This window comes from Carassius auratus, unplaced genomic scaffold (genome assembly GCF_003368295.1).
Source record: "Carassius auratus strain Wakin unplaced genomic scaffold, ASM336829v1 scaf_tig00021055, whole genome shotgun sequence".
Taxonomy (NCBI): Eukaryota; Metazoa; Chordata; class Actinopteri; order Cypriniformes; family Cyprinidae; genus Carassius; species Carassius auratus.
Window position 1 is genome coordinate 260,039 of NW_020525080.1, and position 19,798 is coordinate 279,836.

General features: G+C 36.5%; 1 protein-coding gene across 2 annotated transcripts in view; it reads right to left on the reverse strand.

The window, feature by feature from the left end:
• The window catches only part of LOC113076735 (thrombospondin type-1 domain-containing protein 7B-like), a 181,116-nt gene extending 161,875 nt beyond the window's left edge, over positions 1-19,241 (reverse strand). The window contains exon 1 of one of the 2 annotated variants that reach the window (XM_026249425.1): positions 18,553-19,241. The gene's annotated coding sequence lies outside the window, so the exon portion shown is untranslated. The remainder of the gene's footprint in view (positions 1-18,552) is intronic. The other variant, XM_026249426.1, reaches the window with a different exon arrangement.
• Positions 19,242-19,798: the final 557 nt, after the last annotated feature.

Genomic DNA, 19,798 nt, shown 5'->3' on the forward strand with positions numbered 1-19,798 from the left:
AGAGAAAACTAGAGGTGCACATACAAATATATTCATATACAGTATGAATCAGGATTCTGTCTTCTAGTTATACTAATGGATTCACAGGTTTCAAAATTAATGTTCTAAAGCTGCGGTTCTTAATACTGTTCCTCATGTACCCCTGCTCTGTACACACTCTGCATATCTCTTTCTCTCTCTCTCTCTCTGTCTCTCTCCTTCTCTCATTCAACTCAGCTCCAACAATGAACTGTTCCCATTATACAATTATTTTCACATAGCTATGAGAAGCGTTGAACATGGATGCGCATGCAGTTGCCGTACTGTATTAAAGCTTTAATCAGAATAAAACTGTATATTAATTATGGCATTATTTCCCGGTCAAATGTCGAGAGCGCATTATTGTAGCGCGAAAACACATTTATATAATGAGTGAGCGTGAATCTCTCTGCTCGCGCTCGGAATATAATGTGCGGAGCGCGAATCTCTCTGCTCGCGCGCTTTCAGATACACGTTGCTCTTGTAAGAATATTCTCTTGGCTCGCTCAGAGAGTATGCCTGCTCTTAAAACGTGTTCAGTGCAATCACAAATCTCTCCTCTTCGCTTAAAGTAAACGTGTATGTGCTTAGACTGTGTCCTGTGCATTTGCGCATTGCCTGCGAACTCTTCTCTTCGATTTCTTTCTATTTGCTCTTGGCATAAACACGGTCAAAACCGCAACAACCAATCAGAAATAGGCTTCAATGACTGACCAGTGAAAACTTGACATTGTACATGGAATCTTGTTGGTTGATATTGAACTGCACGTGGGACACGTGGAATAAGTTCACTGAAGTTCAATCAAGACGAGTTGAGATGGATCAACCGAATCGACGATCTCAGGTAACCAGTTTTATTTTATTTTGATGTTAAATATGTCAAATGTATCATCTTGATTGAACTTCAGTGAACTTATTCCATGTGTTCCATGTGCGGTTCAATATCAACCAATAAGATTCCATGTACGATGTCGCATTTTGTATTGCCAGCACTCTTCTGTGAATTCTCCATAAAATAGCTTAGAAACTGAAAAGTTATAGTATTTATTTCTTAACTAAATCCCACAGCTTCACTACTAGTAGAGAGACGCTGCCAGGTAGAATTCATTCACACACACACACAAACTCTCTCTCACTATAATCTTTACTTTACTTTACTTTACAGGCTTATTTGTTTGTTAATGACATCATCAGTGACTAGTAGACGTTGACTTCACTTTCATCACATAAAAGTTGACTTGAAAAAAATCTGAAGTAATTTAACCCCTAGTTTAGATGCGCACTAGAGGCGGTTTAGCTAACCACAACACACTGGTCTAGCTAACCAATCAGAGCCCATCGTCTATTTCTGAGGGAGGGGCTTCATAAAAGCAGGAAATGATCAGCGCGTTTCTCAGAGAAGGGACAGATTGGTGTGGAATAAAGGTAAATTATGTGAAAAAATAATGGCCACTGGTATCCACTGTATGGAGGGGGAAAAAGACAAATATTTACTAAAACAAAGTAATAAAAGTTTTACCACCCACACTACTATTATTTAGAAATAAACTTTTAGAATGAAGTTTTCAATAAAAGGAAACAAATATTTACATTTCTAAAAGCATACACCAGCTTTAGTGCACTCAACATTTATATTTTGATTTGTCTTAAAAAAAAAAAAAAAAAAAAAAAATTCTAATTACATTTGGCCAGTAAGCATAACTTAGAGAAGCTCGTCAGGCTAAAAGTATTCGGGAGTTTGGATTACATCTAACCTTGACTTCACCTAAGGAACTTAGATAAACTCAGACACCAAGCATCTCCACAGCAGCAGTACATCACTTAATCAACTGATAACAAAGCTAGATAAGGTCCCAATTCTATTAGGGACCAAAATAACTCTCCAAGTTCTTGTTTGTATCTTTGAGTTAGCGGAGATATATTTGCAGGGTCTAGAAGGGAGGGACTGAGCACTTAATGAGGTCTTCTGTTAGATGTGTCAGCACATTTGGACAACGAGAGTGGGAGCACTAGTGTTATTACGGGCATTTTTTGATAGTCTCACAAATAGCTTTAGATGTAACACAAGACAAATAAACACAGGTGAGTGTTGTCCATACTTTTGACCTCTGGGAGACCATTTTAATGAGCATGAATGCTAAATTTAATGATAGGAACAACAGTAGTGCTATCTCCTTTACCAGAACGACATCTAACCCTATTGTCTGATCATTTCGTATTTGTTACGGCACAGCAACTATGTGTAAGTGTTGAAAAGCACCACAGCAAGGCAGCAAGATGTACATACCTGCTTCTTTCACTGTTAGATATCATCTCGTCTGGCATTATCTCTTAGTAATTGAGGATAACGTCAGAAATGAGGCGAACTTGGATCAACAGCAATGAACTGATGGCTGTTGTTAATAAATAATGCAATCAGTGCTTAATGTACTGAGGGAATATACAGGACGCTGGGATCGGAATAGTAATTGAAAAGCCAACAAGTGATGCCATAATGAAGAGCAAGAGGAACAGAAAGGGCTAGTTTAATCTGCTCTTTAGTTATTTTGCTGTATGTTGACTACAAGCTGCTCTGGATTAAATGACTCACGCTGAATGCTTACACTTGAATAAAAGAGCACTTTAGACCGCTTAAACAGTTGAACTTTTTCACATAACACACAACCCCTGCTCTCCTCCAGCCTATTGACCTGTAAAGACCTAAAAGATAAAATGCAAGAAGCAGGGTCAGAACATTTAATTTATACATATATACTTTATTCAGACCTGAAGCAACCATTTCTAATGCTGTTCAACCGGACTTAAAGAGTTAGTTCACCCAAAAATCTAAATTATGTCATTAATAACTCACCCTTATGTCGTTTCAAACCCGTGAGACCTCCGTTCATCCTCGGAACACAGTTTAAGATATTTTAGATTTAGTCCGAGACCTCTCAGTCCCTCCAATGAAACTGTGCATACGGTATACTGTCCATGTCCAGAAAGTTAATAAAAACATCATCAAAGTAGTCCATGTGACATCAGAGGGTCAGTTAGAATATTTTGAAGCATCAAAAATACATTTTGGTCCAAAAATAGCAAAAACTGTGACTTTATTCAGAATTGTCATCTTTTCCAGGACTGTTGTGAGCGCGTTCACTGCAGTGTATAATCCGGTTCGCGAACGAATCATTCGATGTAACCGGATCTTCTTGAACCAGTTCACCAAATCGAACTGAATCATTTGAAATGTTTCGCGTCTCCAATAACCATTAATCCACAAATGACTTAAGCTGTTCACTTTTTTAATGTGGCTGACACTCCCTCTGAGTTAAAACAAACCAATATCCCGGAGTAATTCATTTACTCAAACAGTACACTGACTGAACTGCTGTGAAGAGAAAGCTGAAGATGAACAGACGAGCCAGATAATAGGATTTTACTATGTAAGAAATTGTACACACTTTACACACTTTTATTCATCAAGGATGTATTGTATTGATTAAAAATTGCACTAAGACATATGGCTACAAAAGATTTCGCTTTCAAATAAATGCTGTTTTTTTGATTGCTGAAAATAAATTCTAAAGAATCCACAAAAATATTAGGCAGCACAATGGTTTTCAACATTGATAATAATAAGAAATGTTTCTTAAGAAGCAAATGAGCATGTTAGAATGATTTTTGAAGGATCATGTGAGACTGCAGACTGAAGAATAATGGTTGCTGAATATTCAACTTTGCCATCACATAATTAAATTACATTCAAAACTATATTAAAATGGAAAATATGCAGCTTTGATGAGCATAAGAGACTGTTTTCAATAACATTAAAATATTTGGAGACCAAATCGTTTGAACAGTAGTATATATGTGCAATATGTATTATCTGCGGTAATAGTTAGTTGTCGGGATTAAATTTAGTCTTACTCTTTAAAAAGTCTTTGTCAACTAAATTTAAAAAGAAAATGGAATACAATTAATACCCCAATAAAATGATAATAAAAAAATATTGTGTCAGTAAGACAAACTCAAAGAACTGTTGACAAGACTGAAAATAACCTAAAGAAATACTTTAAATCCTTAATAAATAAATAATACTTGAAAAGAGAGAATGAAAATTTTCATATAAAGAGTAGAAATATGGCATGAGAGTATAACAGTATATCTAAAAAGCAGGACAACTGCTAGAGTACTGAAGATCAGGAAACAATGTAATGTTCAACTCAAGTTTTATAATAGATGCCGATTTATATTCATCCTAGTATCCACCAATGTTCTAATTAGGCTCTGATTCCACTCACAGCGCAAAATCGAATCAACACTCATCTTAACTAAATGCAAAATATTGACTGACTCATTTTTGACCAGAATAGAACATTTTAAAAATAACCCCCTAAAAGTGAACGTGACACAGTCACAAACATGTCACGCAGATGACTCAGTGTGGCTGCGTTTATGACAGACACCAGACACAACATGGTGTCATCCTTCTACCATGAGTGACTCTTTTATGTGATTGCTGTGGACAGCCACCTAGACGAGACAGGAGGAGACATTATCAAGCTTCCTTTAATTCTTTGGGTCGCCTGCTGCCAACGACCCTGTAGCGGTGCAGCGAAGTAACCGTGGGGTAAATTCAATCGGAGGAGGGTTAGGTGACAGGTTCAATCAGTCACCTGATTGTGCCTTTTCTTAGATTGAGGTCTGGAGGTGAGATGAAAAATAACACAGTAATTTGTTTCTGAAGCATTGCTGTTAGGTCTCTAAAACTCCAAGTGGCAATTTCTCGAAAGCCCAATAGCAAATAAAAAGAAATATTTCCACTGAATGATTGCTTACACTGCGTCATTTATTTATTTATTTTTCTTCTTGAGCAGTTCAAATTTATGAATCAACATTTCTTTCTGCCTTTGAGATAAATACTAACCATCCTCATTGTTGATCTGTCAGAGTTAATCTACTTTACCAAAGCACTCTAGCTTCAAACAACTCCACTTTAAAGCAGATTTGATGGAGGTGGTTTCACAAAATCCATACGATTGTGCAATTCATCTCTGGTTCATCACTGCCAGGTGCATTGTGGAAATCTTTATATCCAATTCAGCTATATAGATTTAAGCTCTTTTATTTCTAATGTGAATCTACTGGTTTTATGCCGCAACTGGGAGTTCACAGGGTATTGACGTTTTATAAAGAAATAATACTCCTTAAGAATGACCATCAATGGCTTTGATGAATGAAACCACAAGGCAACTGACAGGATTACACAAAATATGCTTCAGTCTGTGTGATGCATGTTAAGATAGAGGAAGTATGATAGATAGGAATTGTGTGTTCCCTTTTCAGAGATCTAAAATATATAGCATAAACACACTGTTACCCGGAACACTGCAACTGACAGTTCAGAAGATACCACTATAAAACAGTGAACTCGCTGTCAGGACTGGAAGGGAAGACACATACAACACACTGGCATTACAAGGATGGTTAGACAATTAGCTTCATATTTGATATAATTTGCTTATTTGGTTATGAAATTTGTATCAATAAATCAAAATGTCACATATTATTTCATTTCACAAATCATTTTAAGGTGCTTCTAATGAGAATCCTCCTAATAGAGCACAACAGTCTGGTTTTGGAAACATCACATTGATCTTTTCCAGAGAAATTGAGTTGTAACGATTCTGTATAAATCTTTCAAGAGAGACCTACCATGAGCTCCACGATTGTTAAGCAATGATATATGCTTCTGTACAAGCCATTTCTTTAAAAATAAATCTTTTTTTTTTAACTACATAGCAGCCACATTCACAGTTAACACTATTCATAGACCAATCAGTTGTCTTTACTGTAGAAACATATTTCTCATTTCTCAGATTTCTCACCAGATTCTTCCTACCTCTCTGACAGATCCTTCAGTGTGTCTTGGAGGGGTGATGTTTCTAAGTCACAACACCTTGCTACTGGGGTTCTTCAAGGCCCAGTACTTGGACCACTTCTCTTCTCCATCTACATTACGTCATTAGGATCTGTCATCTAGAAGCATCACTGCTACGCTGATGACACCCAACTCTACTTCTCATTCCAACCAGATGACCCGACGGTAGCTGCTCGCATTTCAGCCTGTCTGAGTGACATTTCTAGCTGAATGAATGACCATCACCTTCAGCTTAACCTTACGAAGATAGAACTCCTGGTGATTCCAGCTAACCCATTGCTTCATCACAACTTCAGAACTCCTGGTGATTCCAGCTAACCCATTGCTTCATCACAACTTCTCTATACAGCTGAGTTCGTCAACCATTACTCCTTCGAGGACAGCCAGAAACCTAGGAGTTGTGATTGATCATCAGTTAAGGTTCTCAGACCACACTGCTACAACGACCCGGTCCTGCAGGTTTGCCTTATACAACATTAGGAAGATTAGACCCTTCCTGTCAGAGCAAGCAACCCAACTTCTTGTCCAAGCTCTTGTTCTCTCCAGACTGGACTACTGTAATGCTCTCCTGGTGGGCCTTCCTGCATGTACTGTCAAGCCTCTGCAATTGTTCCAGAATGCAGCAGCGAGGGTTGTCTTCAATGAGCCAAAAAAAGCTCACGTTACTCCTCTCCTCATCAGGTTACACTGGCTACCAGTAGCCGCTCACATCAAATTCAAGGTACTGATGCTTGCCTACAAGACAACCACTGACACAGCACCAACATACCTAAACTCATTGGTTAAATCTTATGTGCCCTCCAGAAGTTTGCGCTCTGCAAGTGAACGATGCCTTGTAGTGCCATCTCAAAGAAATTCAAAATCACTCTCACAGACCTTTTCCTAGACTGTGCCTAGCTGTCCTATTTAACCTAATACTAGCACTTCTCCTTCTTTTCTTTTTTGGTTCACAACCTCTTCATTAAAATATATTTGGATACTTCAGTGCAGGAAATAAATCTGAAAAAAAAGAAAAAAGAAAAAAGAAAAGAAAATCAAGGCAGCTGGAAAAATGGACGGTCACTGTTAGTATGCTCCATAGGGGATTATTAAACTTTTAACTTGAAGAAAAATATATTTAAAAACACTGACCAGACAACCACAACCAGACATGTTGGCTCAGTGTGAATTAGGAGATACCAAATATCCACCATAAAGCCAAGATCATTCCTATCTACCTCAAACATCAGTAGACATCATATTTATTTTCAGTCAGATGACTCCAGAAAGTAACTGCTTAAATAAGCAAAATTAAAATAATACAGATCCAGTAGTTTTTGCTTATGCTGAGTCATTATATGTTGACCAACAAATGAAACCAAGTCAAGGCCCATTTCACATGCAGGTGTGTGCAGGAAGAATAAGCAAGTAGTATAAGCATAACCATGTTCAAATGGGCTCCGCTGATTTGCTTTGTGTGCTCTTTATCTTGCAGATTCTGTGTTTTTCATTTAAGCTCAAAGGCAAGCTATCATTAAATAAATTAGAAAGCACAGGTCAAGACGCGTTTCTGTTCTGTCATTTACAACCTTCAAATTAAACCAGGTATTTTCATTCAATTATTTATTTAAAGGCTGTTTTATTTCATCTAAGCTGCTTATACATGGATCTGCAGCATCATGGGAGATTTCAGAAGTAACTCATTCAATTACAGCACAAGTGAAAACAACTCAAGCAGAACTTTTAACAGCACAGCGCAGCTTGACATGAACCTGTGAAGCCGGCCTGCTGTCCTCTTCTCTCTCAATCATCGATTCAATGAAACACGAGCACATCTTGGAAAACCATGTAGTATATCAATCACAAATTTTTGATGTAGCCCAACATTTGTTTAACCTAAAAAAAACACAATGTATCTTCTAGCTGTAAGTTTCTTGATTACATAATAAAATACATTATACCGGTAATTTGAAGCTTATGATGCTTTGTGTCTGAGAATAATTACACCAGTAGTTTCCTCTGCTCCTCTAGTTAATCGTGTAATAACTGAATCATGACCAAATTTGGACTAAATTAGTGTTGATTATATATATATATATATATATATATATATATATATATATATATATAAATTTGACAGTATTGCTGTATTTTTCTCTGAAATGATAGTATATTTGATAGGAACAAGAAAAAGTCACATTTAATTATGAGAGAATAAAAGAGCTGGATTTGCTCTTGTACTCTTGTACTTGCAAATCACTGATAAACTAAAAGAAGGTAAATTAAAACAGCATGAGTCAAAGAATGCCTGGATTTTTTGAGGTTATAACAACTGGAAAAAATCCCTATGCACTCATGTCTTCCGACAGTAAACATCTCAGTTACATAATGAAATCCAATCTGGTAATTTTCCAATATCATATAATACTCTGGACCGCAGAGCAAACTACTTAACTATGAGAGAATGAATAGAGTTTGGACTTGCAGGCAGCTGGTTATATTCCCTCCTGTATTAAAAACCCCATACAAAATTACACCTTAAATTGTTGGCTCAGCAGTTAAGCCAAGACCAGATCGCCATTATTCACTCAGAAAGCTAAATTCTCTCTATTCCCACCTAATCTGAGCACATAGAGAGGAACCTGTGAACGGCTGGGGACCACGGAGCCATTTCATACAGAAATAGTTTGTAATGCATCTCCCCATGCTTGCAGTCAAAATGCATCCCGCCACTCCAAAGAGAAAACAATCAATATAACATAGCTAGCTATTGATTTGTGCATTGTTCCAAAGATGCAATTTTCTCAAAAACGGAGGGGACGTGTCAAAGCGTTTGCATGTTGTCCACTAGCTTCTAAGTCTCCCTCATAAACAACAAATCAGGCAGATGCAGAGGGATGGTTCTATTAGCCGTGGAAACATGTTCTAGCAATGGATCCTGCTTTTGCAATATTATGAAGAGGCTGCCTTTGATCTCTAGAACTAATGCCAAGGGCTTTACACTTGCAAAAACAGTCTTTGCTCTGTTCTGTAGCTACCAATATTTTACTATTCCAGTCTGTTGCTATTTATACAGAGCAACACTGCCAGTATTCCCAGGTGGTTTTATGATAGCCTCTCACTTTTAGCACTATCCCTGGAAGTATAAAATTTGGGATGCATAGTTCAATGTGTAGTTGCTAATGGCCACAGTGTCACACATTTAAAAGTTTTTTTTTTTTTTTTTTTCATACACACCCAAGATCTTGGAAATGACACAAGTTCCTGGATTTTTTTGGCACAAGGTATTTGGCTGGGAAATGAGAGAGTGCAGGCAGCTCTCGTCATTATTTCATTATTTGTGGGTAGGCTATGTGTTAATTAGATGCAAGGCACAGCAAATGTTATGGAGAATATGTTAAGAGCCATCATTGGGAACAAGCTGCCAGAAGTATTGATCTGCCATGGGAGAATTTCCAGGGTAAAGTGGGAAAAACAGTATCTTAAAAAGGCACATAGCGAAGGTATGAGCAACAGTCCCAACGCCAGAAAGCGTACAAGAGGCCACGCATCTCTGGAGAAGTAGCTTTATGCCCGCAAGCCTAAAAAAATTGGCAGTCATTTTCTCGTTTTGCAAATATAACTCGAGACCCTCAGCGGACAGACTGCTATCTGGATTTGACAAGGGCTTCAAAGCCATCCGCTAAACTGAAACGAGTATCTTAAACATACTGTGCTTCAAATCAAATACAAATAGTGCCTGTATTTGTCTACGTAGGTGAGGATATGAACGGTGGAGTGGTGAGATTTGGTCACTATAAAGATAGTTGTCATGCCTGATGTGTTTCTGGTCAGCACTGCTCCCTAAGGATTCAGTTCACTGCAAGGAAAAATTCACATTGGGCACAAAGGCGTCCTCTTATTCCCATAGGACTTATCTCTTTAAGTTCTTAAAGTGAATGGTTGTCTGTCATTTCTGCACTGAGGGAGGAGGGGTGAAGATGTGAAGGAGAACACAAACCCCTCCAAACCTGACAGGGATTAGGAACTTCAGAGGAATGGGGCTAATGGAGGAACCATGATGGAGACAAAGAACGGAGCACTAATTGTGTGTGTGTGTGTGTGTGTGTCAGGTTTTGACTACTTTGTGGGGACTAAATGTCCTCACAAGAACATTAAAATCTGAAATTAGCCAGACCAGTACTCTCTACGACCAGTTTAAAAACTAAACTAAATAATGTCCTAGTAAAATTGCAAAACTGTTTCTGTGAGTTTTAGTTTTAGGACACAGAAAATGTCATTAGATCAACATTAAGAAACAATAGGAGTGGGGGAAAAAAAAATCACCATCATGTACTGTTAGAATGCTTGAATATACATGATATTACCAGTGGAAAAACTTTGGGCTGTGTCAGTAAAGAATAAAGTCAGAAGCAAATGTTATTGATCATAATATGTTGTATCCCTTACGAAAGGAAAATATATTTACCAATATATTTCTTAAAATATATTGTGATATATTGTAATATATTATTTTCCCTTTTTATTTTCTAATATTTAATATATTTGAATACATTTAATAATATATTGATGATACATATATTATATAATATATTGCAAAATATACAAATGATTGCAGCTTTTAATATATTGCAATATATTGGAAAAATATAAATATATATAAGAATATATGCCTATATATAACATGATATTTTCCAATATATTGCAATATATTTTTGTTTCGTAAGGGTACGCTGTGAATGCTGACTTGCCAATTTATTTTGCAAATAATTTGTGTAGTATTGATGAAGAATGGCAATAAATCTTGTTGAAAACACTAATCATTTAGCTGACAGGCTTGTGCAAAAAAAAAAAAAAAAAAAACACCTACATACAGGAAATACTTTTAATTCTTTAAATTTGAAGTTGTACGTGAAAATATTATCGCAGGACATTTTACAAGAGAATATTATTTCAGATTTTAAAGTTTCATGTTTAATTCAATGTGTTACTTGCTGTTTCTTTGTATTTGTTTGTAATTTAGCCATTTCGAACCAAATTTTCTTCACACAAAGCATCCGGTATACACCTATACATGCACATTACAGTATACACATATTAACTGTTGTGGAAAAGGCAAAAAGAAATTGGCCAAAATCACACATAACATCGTGATTACATGATGGGAAAAAATGGAAACTGGTTGTTGAAAATGGTAATATATGCATCTGCATGTGGGTGTTCTTCTGTTTACACATAATTATGGAGTGCCAAAACTGGCAGTTAATAATAAGGGTAATTAACAGATGCTAAGATATACAGCAGGCGGACAGACATTAAAAAGACTAACTGCTTTAGCTATTGCCTGAATACAAAGATTACAGTTTCATTTCTGAATCCACAAAAACATCACCAAAGCCTGCTTCAAAGAAACAAAACATGAAATGTTAAGTAAAAACTGATAAATGGCTCATATTAAAATGATCTAGTAGTTCTAAAAAGAAAGAAAAATATAATGAATGAGCAAACTAACTAACTTTCAAAAGTTTGGGGTCTGCAAGATTTCTTTTTGGAACATTCATACTTTTATTCAGCAAGCATGCATTAAATTGATCAAAAGTTACATAAATCAAATGTAATATATCTATTCAAAGTAATTTGCAAATTAGTATTATTCCAACAGGACCTTCAGATATCAATTTTGGTTCATTTATCTTGTCAGCTGCATGAATCTTCCAATAATAATATGTCTAAGTTATACAAACTAATTTTATTCTGAATATCATAGTAGAAAAAAATGCAAATTTGTTGTATCACCTGTGCAAAAGACAATTTAGTCTCCAGAAATCTTATGCAATAACGTTTGAACAGACACATACTTGCAATACTGACAAGCTTGAAAATGTTTTCATCCTGCTGAAAGCATTTTGACACTAACATCACTTGCTGCACCCAATGAGATCAAGTGCTCAGGGATGAAAAGCAATTAGACAATAAATGAGAATGTGGTAGAATGCAGTCACTCAAAATGATTATTCTCTGAGCATCAGGGAGCTCAGTTGAGTGTCTATGATCCTGAACTAATAGAGGTTATGGACACGCAGGGCTTTACGCAGTGCTGAGTGCATAAAGGTGACTTCTCCCAGTGACTTGCCTGCTGAATTTAGTGTCAGTGGATGGACTGTAGGGCCTGTTGCTCTGGCCAGGATATCCCTGAACCAATAAGACAGCAACTACACAAGACCCCATGAGATCACGTCACCACCCGCCACAGTAATTAGCATGTCGACGTCTAGTGGTGGTGGTGGGGGGAGTGATGTAAATGAAAAATGTGGAGCAGACTGCAGATCCAGCCATGAAGTCTCTGCTCTCCAGGGTAATTGCTACCAAGACTCCTAGAACAGACATAGACCTGCACAAATGCAAACACACACTACAGTTCTGTTCCAAAGTCTAGTGTGCCACCTTGTTGACTACTGCCTATACAGGCAACTACCTTCTAAGGCAGCATGCTAACCTAAATGGAACCTAATAACCTAAAATGGCCAATTTGGAAACACTACATAGGCAGAAACAGAGATTATTAAAGAGAATAGGAATGTTAATTTACAATATTTATTAAACATTTTTTTTTTTTACAGAATTAATAATTATTGTAAAATATCAATAATAAATAAATATAATTGTACACATCATCTATATTTATATTATTTATATTATACATGAATATATTTAATACAAAAATAACATTTTTTCTGAAATATTCTAAATTTTTCTGTACAAAGTATAATGACTTCTTTCTACATGAACATACATAACAGCCTTTACATTTTATAAAGGGGATTACTGGTATTAAAAACCTGATCAGTAAAACATATTTTTCCAAACAAGCACATTTTTTATTAGACATTAATATGTTTTAGTGTCTCTTTGTATGAATCAAATATCAAATAACAGTCTGTTTGGAACTGACTTTTTTTCTAGGGCTGAATTCTCATTTTAGGACTTCTGTGATGCTGGCCTATAGTTTGGATTTATATATATATATATATATATATATATATATATATATATATATATATATATATATATATATATATAGATATAGATATATATATATATCTATATATCTATATATATATATATATATATATATATATATATAGATATATAGAGATATATATAATTCTGATACCTTAAAACGCTGCCGCTGTAGGCTGCTTACTAGGTTTTAAAGCTGAACTGTTATGTGCATGCATAAACAAGGCCATACACACAGACAGTGCCTGGAGGCTGTGTGTCACAAATCTATCATTTAAAAGAGGCTGACCTTCGTTTTGTGTGTCTGGGACTCTTCTGATCTGTTTGTCAGAGGGCATGATGGTAAATGGGTATCTCTGGTCCCCATGCCTGCAATCTTAATGTTGCTGCAGGCAGCACACATCAGCCTAGATTGACACACACCTACAATACAGCCTGAGTGAAATCACCCAATGCCTCAAGCTCCCTCTGCTATTAATTATCCAGAGCTGGCGACAGCGTGCCACCAACTGGCCGACAGCACGCTGGACAAACATGATCTATATATCGGGCAAAAGTGACACCTCCAAAAGGACAGAGTGGAACTGCATTCAAATGCAACCTCATGCATTTACTATAAAGAGAGGGAGATTCTGCTGTCCTGTGTAATTGTCTTTGATAAACAAATAAAATAGGGAATTGTTGATGTATGGGCAGAACCAGTATTCAATGGCAGCATTCAATATAACAATTAGTTCCAGTCCTTAAATTTGATTGGTTGAGCAGCATCCCAAAATTGCTGATGTACGGTTGCAGAGCACTGGGACTTTACACTGTTCCAGAAAGACGGTTTAAAAAATGTATGGCCAACATTATAATGCTATACTAGTTCATCTCAAATTCATAAAACAAATTAATCAGTGATATTGTTTCAAATGCTACAATAGAAATTGGGCATAATATTGTAATGTATTAAAAGTTATACAACATTTTTCATATATTTGTTAAAGATTACATTTAACTTATTAACTTATTCATCTTAAGGTTAAGATTAATGTCAAATGATTTTTAGACAACAGCAAATCAAAATAAATCAATCCTAAAAGTGAATTTAGGCACAACAATATTAGAATGTACAGCATGAAAATGGAAATTAATTTTGAGATTAGCTTAATATGTAAAATATCCATGATTGAGTGTTTGATTGATTGAGTGATAAATAAACAAAGTAAAAAAAAAAAGAAAGGAAAAAAATAGTTTAAATGCTGACAGTGAATGTCACATTATAATGTACGTTACATTAAAAATTGACAATCATTTCTAGAGTTGCTAAAGATTAAATGTTAAAAGTTTATTGAAACTTAGATCATGTACTTTAAAAAGAAGAAGAAAAGAAAAAAAAAAAAAAAACACCCTAGGTATTATGCCATTGATTTCTGCACAAGAATATGCCATTCAGATTTTCTTCATAAAACTCTTCAAGCCTCAGAGAAATTATCCCATCTCAGATTTATGAGACAGCTGTGGGCAATATATCTTCACATCAGTAGGTTTCATTTAAAATGATAAAGCAATCTGTACCTTGTACGCACTACAGAGGCAGCAGCACGTGGAGAGGAGGCTATTAAAATGCACAGGAATCATGCTGGTCAGTTCAGCTGTCGTTGACAAATAGCTTTTCACGTGCCTATTTCTTGCTTTTGTGTCAGCTAAAGCATCCATGCACAGATCCATTACAGAGAGACCTGAATATTTATGTATGAAAGCTTCGTCTTCCTTTCATCCTCATAGGGTAACAAGCAAAGCTCTGATGATTCACAGATACAGACACACACACACAAGATAAAAAAGACCTTATGAGCTGCCTTTTTAGTTTGGTTTAAAAAAAAAAAATCAAGCCTTTCAGTTCAAAGAGACATTCAAATGTCCTCTACTGGTCAACATCATCCTTCAGAGACACAATTAATCACCATATTCATTTTGGTTGCTGTATTTCAGTTTCGAATGTTACTTCAGAGCCATAAACATGCTCCCTGAAGACCTACAGTGCACTCGAACTGCATCAAGAAACAGCAGGAGGATGACACAAGTGTAATTTCCTGGTTTCTGATGAGGGCGCACTTATGGGTACTTATATTTTAGCATGCTCAGATTTTAAAGGTCATATGAAGTTAGGCAGATATGCAAGGAGTAGAAATACTCAAACTAAGTGAGCCATGTAAATCACCGTAATTTTAATAATATTGCATGCTTTTTCAAGGACGGTTCCAGGAGGAGGAACTTCAGAAAGACATTGATGGATTTGACAGTAGTTCTGCTAAAGGACATATTTACAGATAATTGCTGTAGTTCTTTCTATGTTTCTCTCTTGGTCCTCAGCTGAATGCAGTGATTTTCAGAAGCAGAATTGGGATGTTTAAGAGAAGCAACTAAGAAAGGAGAGCTTGATCAGATGACTGATAGAGTGAATGGTTCAATCGATAAACACTGGAGAAGGGGTGCAACACTGTTTGCACAGAAGCAAGATGGAGAAAGCTGTTGAAACCTCATACAGGCTGAAATCATGTTCCAGGCCACCAGGGACATCATTTTTATCTGCATGGGCATTCCTGGCATTTCAAGTACATTACCGACTCACAGAAGAACCTGTCTGCCAAGACCTTAAACGCTCCAATACATCTCAGCGAATATGCGTGCTGAGATGTTTTCAGTACTTAATTCAAGTATTAATCAATCGCTTTCATCAACAGATGAATGAGTCTTTGGGTGTCATGAACAAGCAATGGCAGAAAAATGCCAACAACTGGTTTCCACGTGAGATGTATTTCAATGAAATTACAGCATTGTTTTGTATTAACAGAGAACGCTTGACTGAACACTGTCTTGTTTCATTGTTTCATGCTTTGTTGTAACTTCAATCAAACTGTTTGTGCTGCCTCAAAAGGTGGAAATCAACTTGATATGGGTCAATAAGCTTAAAAAAAACTCCTATTTGCTCCAAAAGTTAAAGTTGCACATTTAACTGAAGAAGTGACATTCATTAAACAGTCAAAGACAAAAGAAATACATTTTCTGATGCTTCTCAAAAAATTCCATAAGTCAAAATCATACAATACATATTGTATATATATATATATATATATATATATATATATATATATATATATATATATATATATATATATATATATATATAAATACACTGTAAATTAAAATGTCATTTTTGAATTGCAAAGCTGAATTTTCAGCATCATTACTCGAGTCGTCATTGTTACATAATCCTTCAGAAATCATTCTAGTATGCTGATTTGCTGCTTAAAACATATTTCTCACTAACACCTGTATTGAAAACCACTGCTCCTTATTTTTTGTGAAAACTGTAACACATCTTTTCAGGATTCTTTAAAAAATATAAAGTTCAAAAGATTTAGATTTTTTTTTTGTAATTTATAAATGTATTTGTTGTCACTTTTGATCAATGCATCTTTGCTGAATGAATCAATTAAATCATTAAAAAAAGGGAACTTTATTTACCAATCTTTAATTTAATTCAAACCAGGCTTGTATTGAAATATCTGGCTTGTAATAGCAGACTTTATTAACTTGACAAATTTGAGTGCAGTACGTGTCCATAAATCTGAAACTATAGAAGAGAAAATCTTGAGAATATAAGAAGACATCATTGAAATGAAAGATGATTAATTTCCTTTTATACAGACTGTTCTCAATAAACTCTTTACACTGTAAGCAAGATACATGACACAATGCCACTAGACCATTCTCAATATAATCACCGAAGCGTTCTACACTGCAAATCACACTCTAGCATAGTAGACAACTCTGTTGACTATAAGGGAAGCGCTCTAGTTTTATACTGATGCTGGCTCTTGGAGTTGACGGGGTGTTAGAGTGATTCACAGCCAGCCTCTGTGCCTCGGCACAGTCGGCCCCTGAGCTCTCCATCTTATTTATATGAATGATTCAAGCCTGCGTATACGCATCAGTCCACACCTGCCATTACTCTGCCTGATCGTCACACTTGAGACGCCTCCAGAAACGACTGCACAAACAGAGCAAGCGGCAATGAGCACAAGCATAAGCTACAGTTTCTCATTTTCAGCTTTAATTCACAGCTCTGACCTGCAACAGAAAACAAATGGCTCGAGAGGATGTATATACACTAACTCTAAGAGACGGGAGGGCACAGCTGTGCTTGGTTGATCACAGGTAGAGGTGACTCTGAAGAGGGGAGGTATGTCTATGTCCTGGTTGGGTGAAAGTCATTGAGATAGAGACGATGATCAAATGTCTGATGGTTGATGCTGATGAAATGCTGCCGCAGAACAGTGCTCTTTCTCCACATGGCATCAAGAGTATAAATGAAATATAAGACACAGGTACATTACTTATGGAGTATGTGGACCAAACTATTTTCAGCGGCGAGTTGAATTTACTTATTCATCAGCGAAGGAGACGATGTGAAAAAGATGACAAAATTATCGACTTTAGCATGTATTCGTTGTCAGAGCTGCAAATTTGCATCAGACTTGCAGTTATTCCACCACAAAACTCATTTGCATATGAAAAATAAAACGAAATAACAAATCCAGAAGTTTGCAGGATCTTTCATATTTTCTAAAGGGAATCAAACTCTCTCAAAATGGACCAAAATGTGGGCCGCACACAGCTGTCTCCATGTGTCGCTTTGACTAAATAACACAAAGCATTTTTCCCTTCTGATATTTTGATAAAACTTTCAAGTGTTGTACTCTTGAGAAAATGGGGCAAAAGCAATGCAGGTAATAGATTGTGAGGCTTTCATCTGAATTCCTACATGAAGTATGGAAAATACTTTATCATCCTTTTCTCAAAGTAGGGCAGGTGAGCGTCAATGAGTCATGGAAGTTCAAAGACATGCTTCAACATCCAACTCCTGGGATAAAAATATCAATAACAACAGCCAACAAAATATCTGCTGATCCCCCACATATTCAGCATGAATACTTCTGGCACTGATAGTAACAACTATTGACAACCACAGTCAGCTTTAATAACCCTGCAGACATACACATTCCCACATTGTTGTCTGCTTAACACTTTATGGAGCATACCCCCCTCGAACAAAAAGATTTGGTGTTGGCACCCTGGATTGAGCGAGAGCTGATGGGTGCTAAACATCATTTATTATAGTCAGGAGAAAAATAAAACATGCTGAATGCAGTGAAAGCCAGAAAAAAAAAGGAAAACAAACACAGCCATTGTTTTAACTTAAGGTTTGCAGCATCTGAATGGCAATTTACCTGCCTGTGGATCGGACCACATGAACTGGAATGTTTGGGAGACCACACAAAGTGACTCCAATCATTTAAAGCTCTCCTTTATTAAGAATTCCTGCACTCAGGAACAGCCGATCTCATAGCTTCCGCTGTGACTCTCTCCTCTCGTCTCATTTCAAAGTTTTCGTAAAATCAGTTCTGAGCCACGACACTTACATAAGAACCTCCCCAGTTTCTCTGACTGCACCTCTATCAGGAGAAACTCACATATAACTCCCCCAAAAAAGGCAGACCAGACATACTTTAATGACCATCCTTTGCTAATGTGCATGCATAGACTTAACATGCAAGTCTTACCTACGCTGAGGCTTCCAGCTGACAGCCTGCAAAATCAAGCAGGAGCGTGAGAATGTGTGCGTTCTGTAGAGAGAAAGGAGATAGCAACTGCCGGTGTGACAGTGCACTGCTCATTGCGCTCTTTTCACTGAGGGTGCTTGAGCTTGCGGAGGTGGTCCCTCTCACTCCTGTGACATCTGCTTCTCTCTTTAAACTCATTGGCTAAGAGAGATGATTCCTATTTAGCCAGCCCTGCTCCCCTCAAGTAACCCCCTCCTTCCAGTCAATCGCTCTCTCTCTTTCTCTGCACGCACGCACGCATGCATCTTTTCTTTTTCCTTCATGTTCTTTTCCTCATTTTCATCTCAATCCTGGTTCCTCGCTGCTGTCAGAAGCCGTGGCACACGCTCTGTAGCCATTCATTGAAGTGCAACACTATTGTTTAGGTCCCTTTTCACTGCCTGTCTGCATCCATAAGTGTCTTTTCGCTGTCACAATCTCTTTTTATGCTTCTAGACAGTTCCTCCACAATGCGTTGAGATGCTTTCAACACTGACTTCAGAACGGAGGTTTGTTTTCTTCATTTTTGATTGTTAGGGAATCAGCTCTGTCTTTTCAAAAAGTGGAAATGACAAAACGAATCTGGATTTAATGGTTTCAAAATGTCCAATTTTAGTGCACTGGAAACATCTTTCAGGTGTCTTTTTTAAGCACTCTGATGTATTTTTGTTACATAAATTACACAACTTACTGGAATGTTTATAAAGTTGCAATTGCGCAAAGGGTTACATTTGCATATGAGGTAGACCATATTATTTTTCATGGAACTGACACAACAAAAGATTTTTCGATGAGCAGCACTGTAGTCCATTAGCTCAACAGGACGTGCATTTAATTCATTGTACATTAGATGTGCAATAAGCTCTATAAACTGTATAAGCCACTGAGAAGCATTTTCAGTTTCGGTGCTGCAGATTGATTCGATTGATGATTAATTCTGACTTAATGCATTAAAAACGAATTGAGTTACTACCAGAGTTTGGAAAAATGTGTTAATTTCTGCAGCTATACTTGCAATAAATATCAATATTTGTGATACTGTTGTTTTATCTAGAGGATCGATCTTCACATTAAAAAATAAAATAAATAAATACTATACTAAATACTAAAGATAAAATAATTTATAATAATAAAATAAAATAAAAACAATTAGCATTTTATGCCTGGCTTTTAATTATACTGTAAAGCTGAATGTATAATGAGCTGT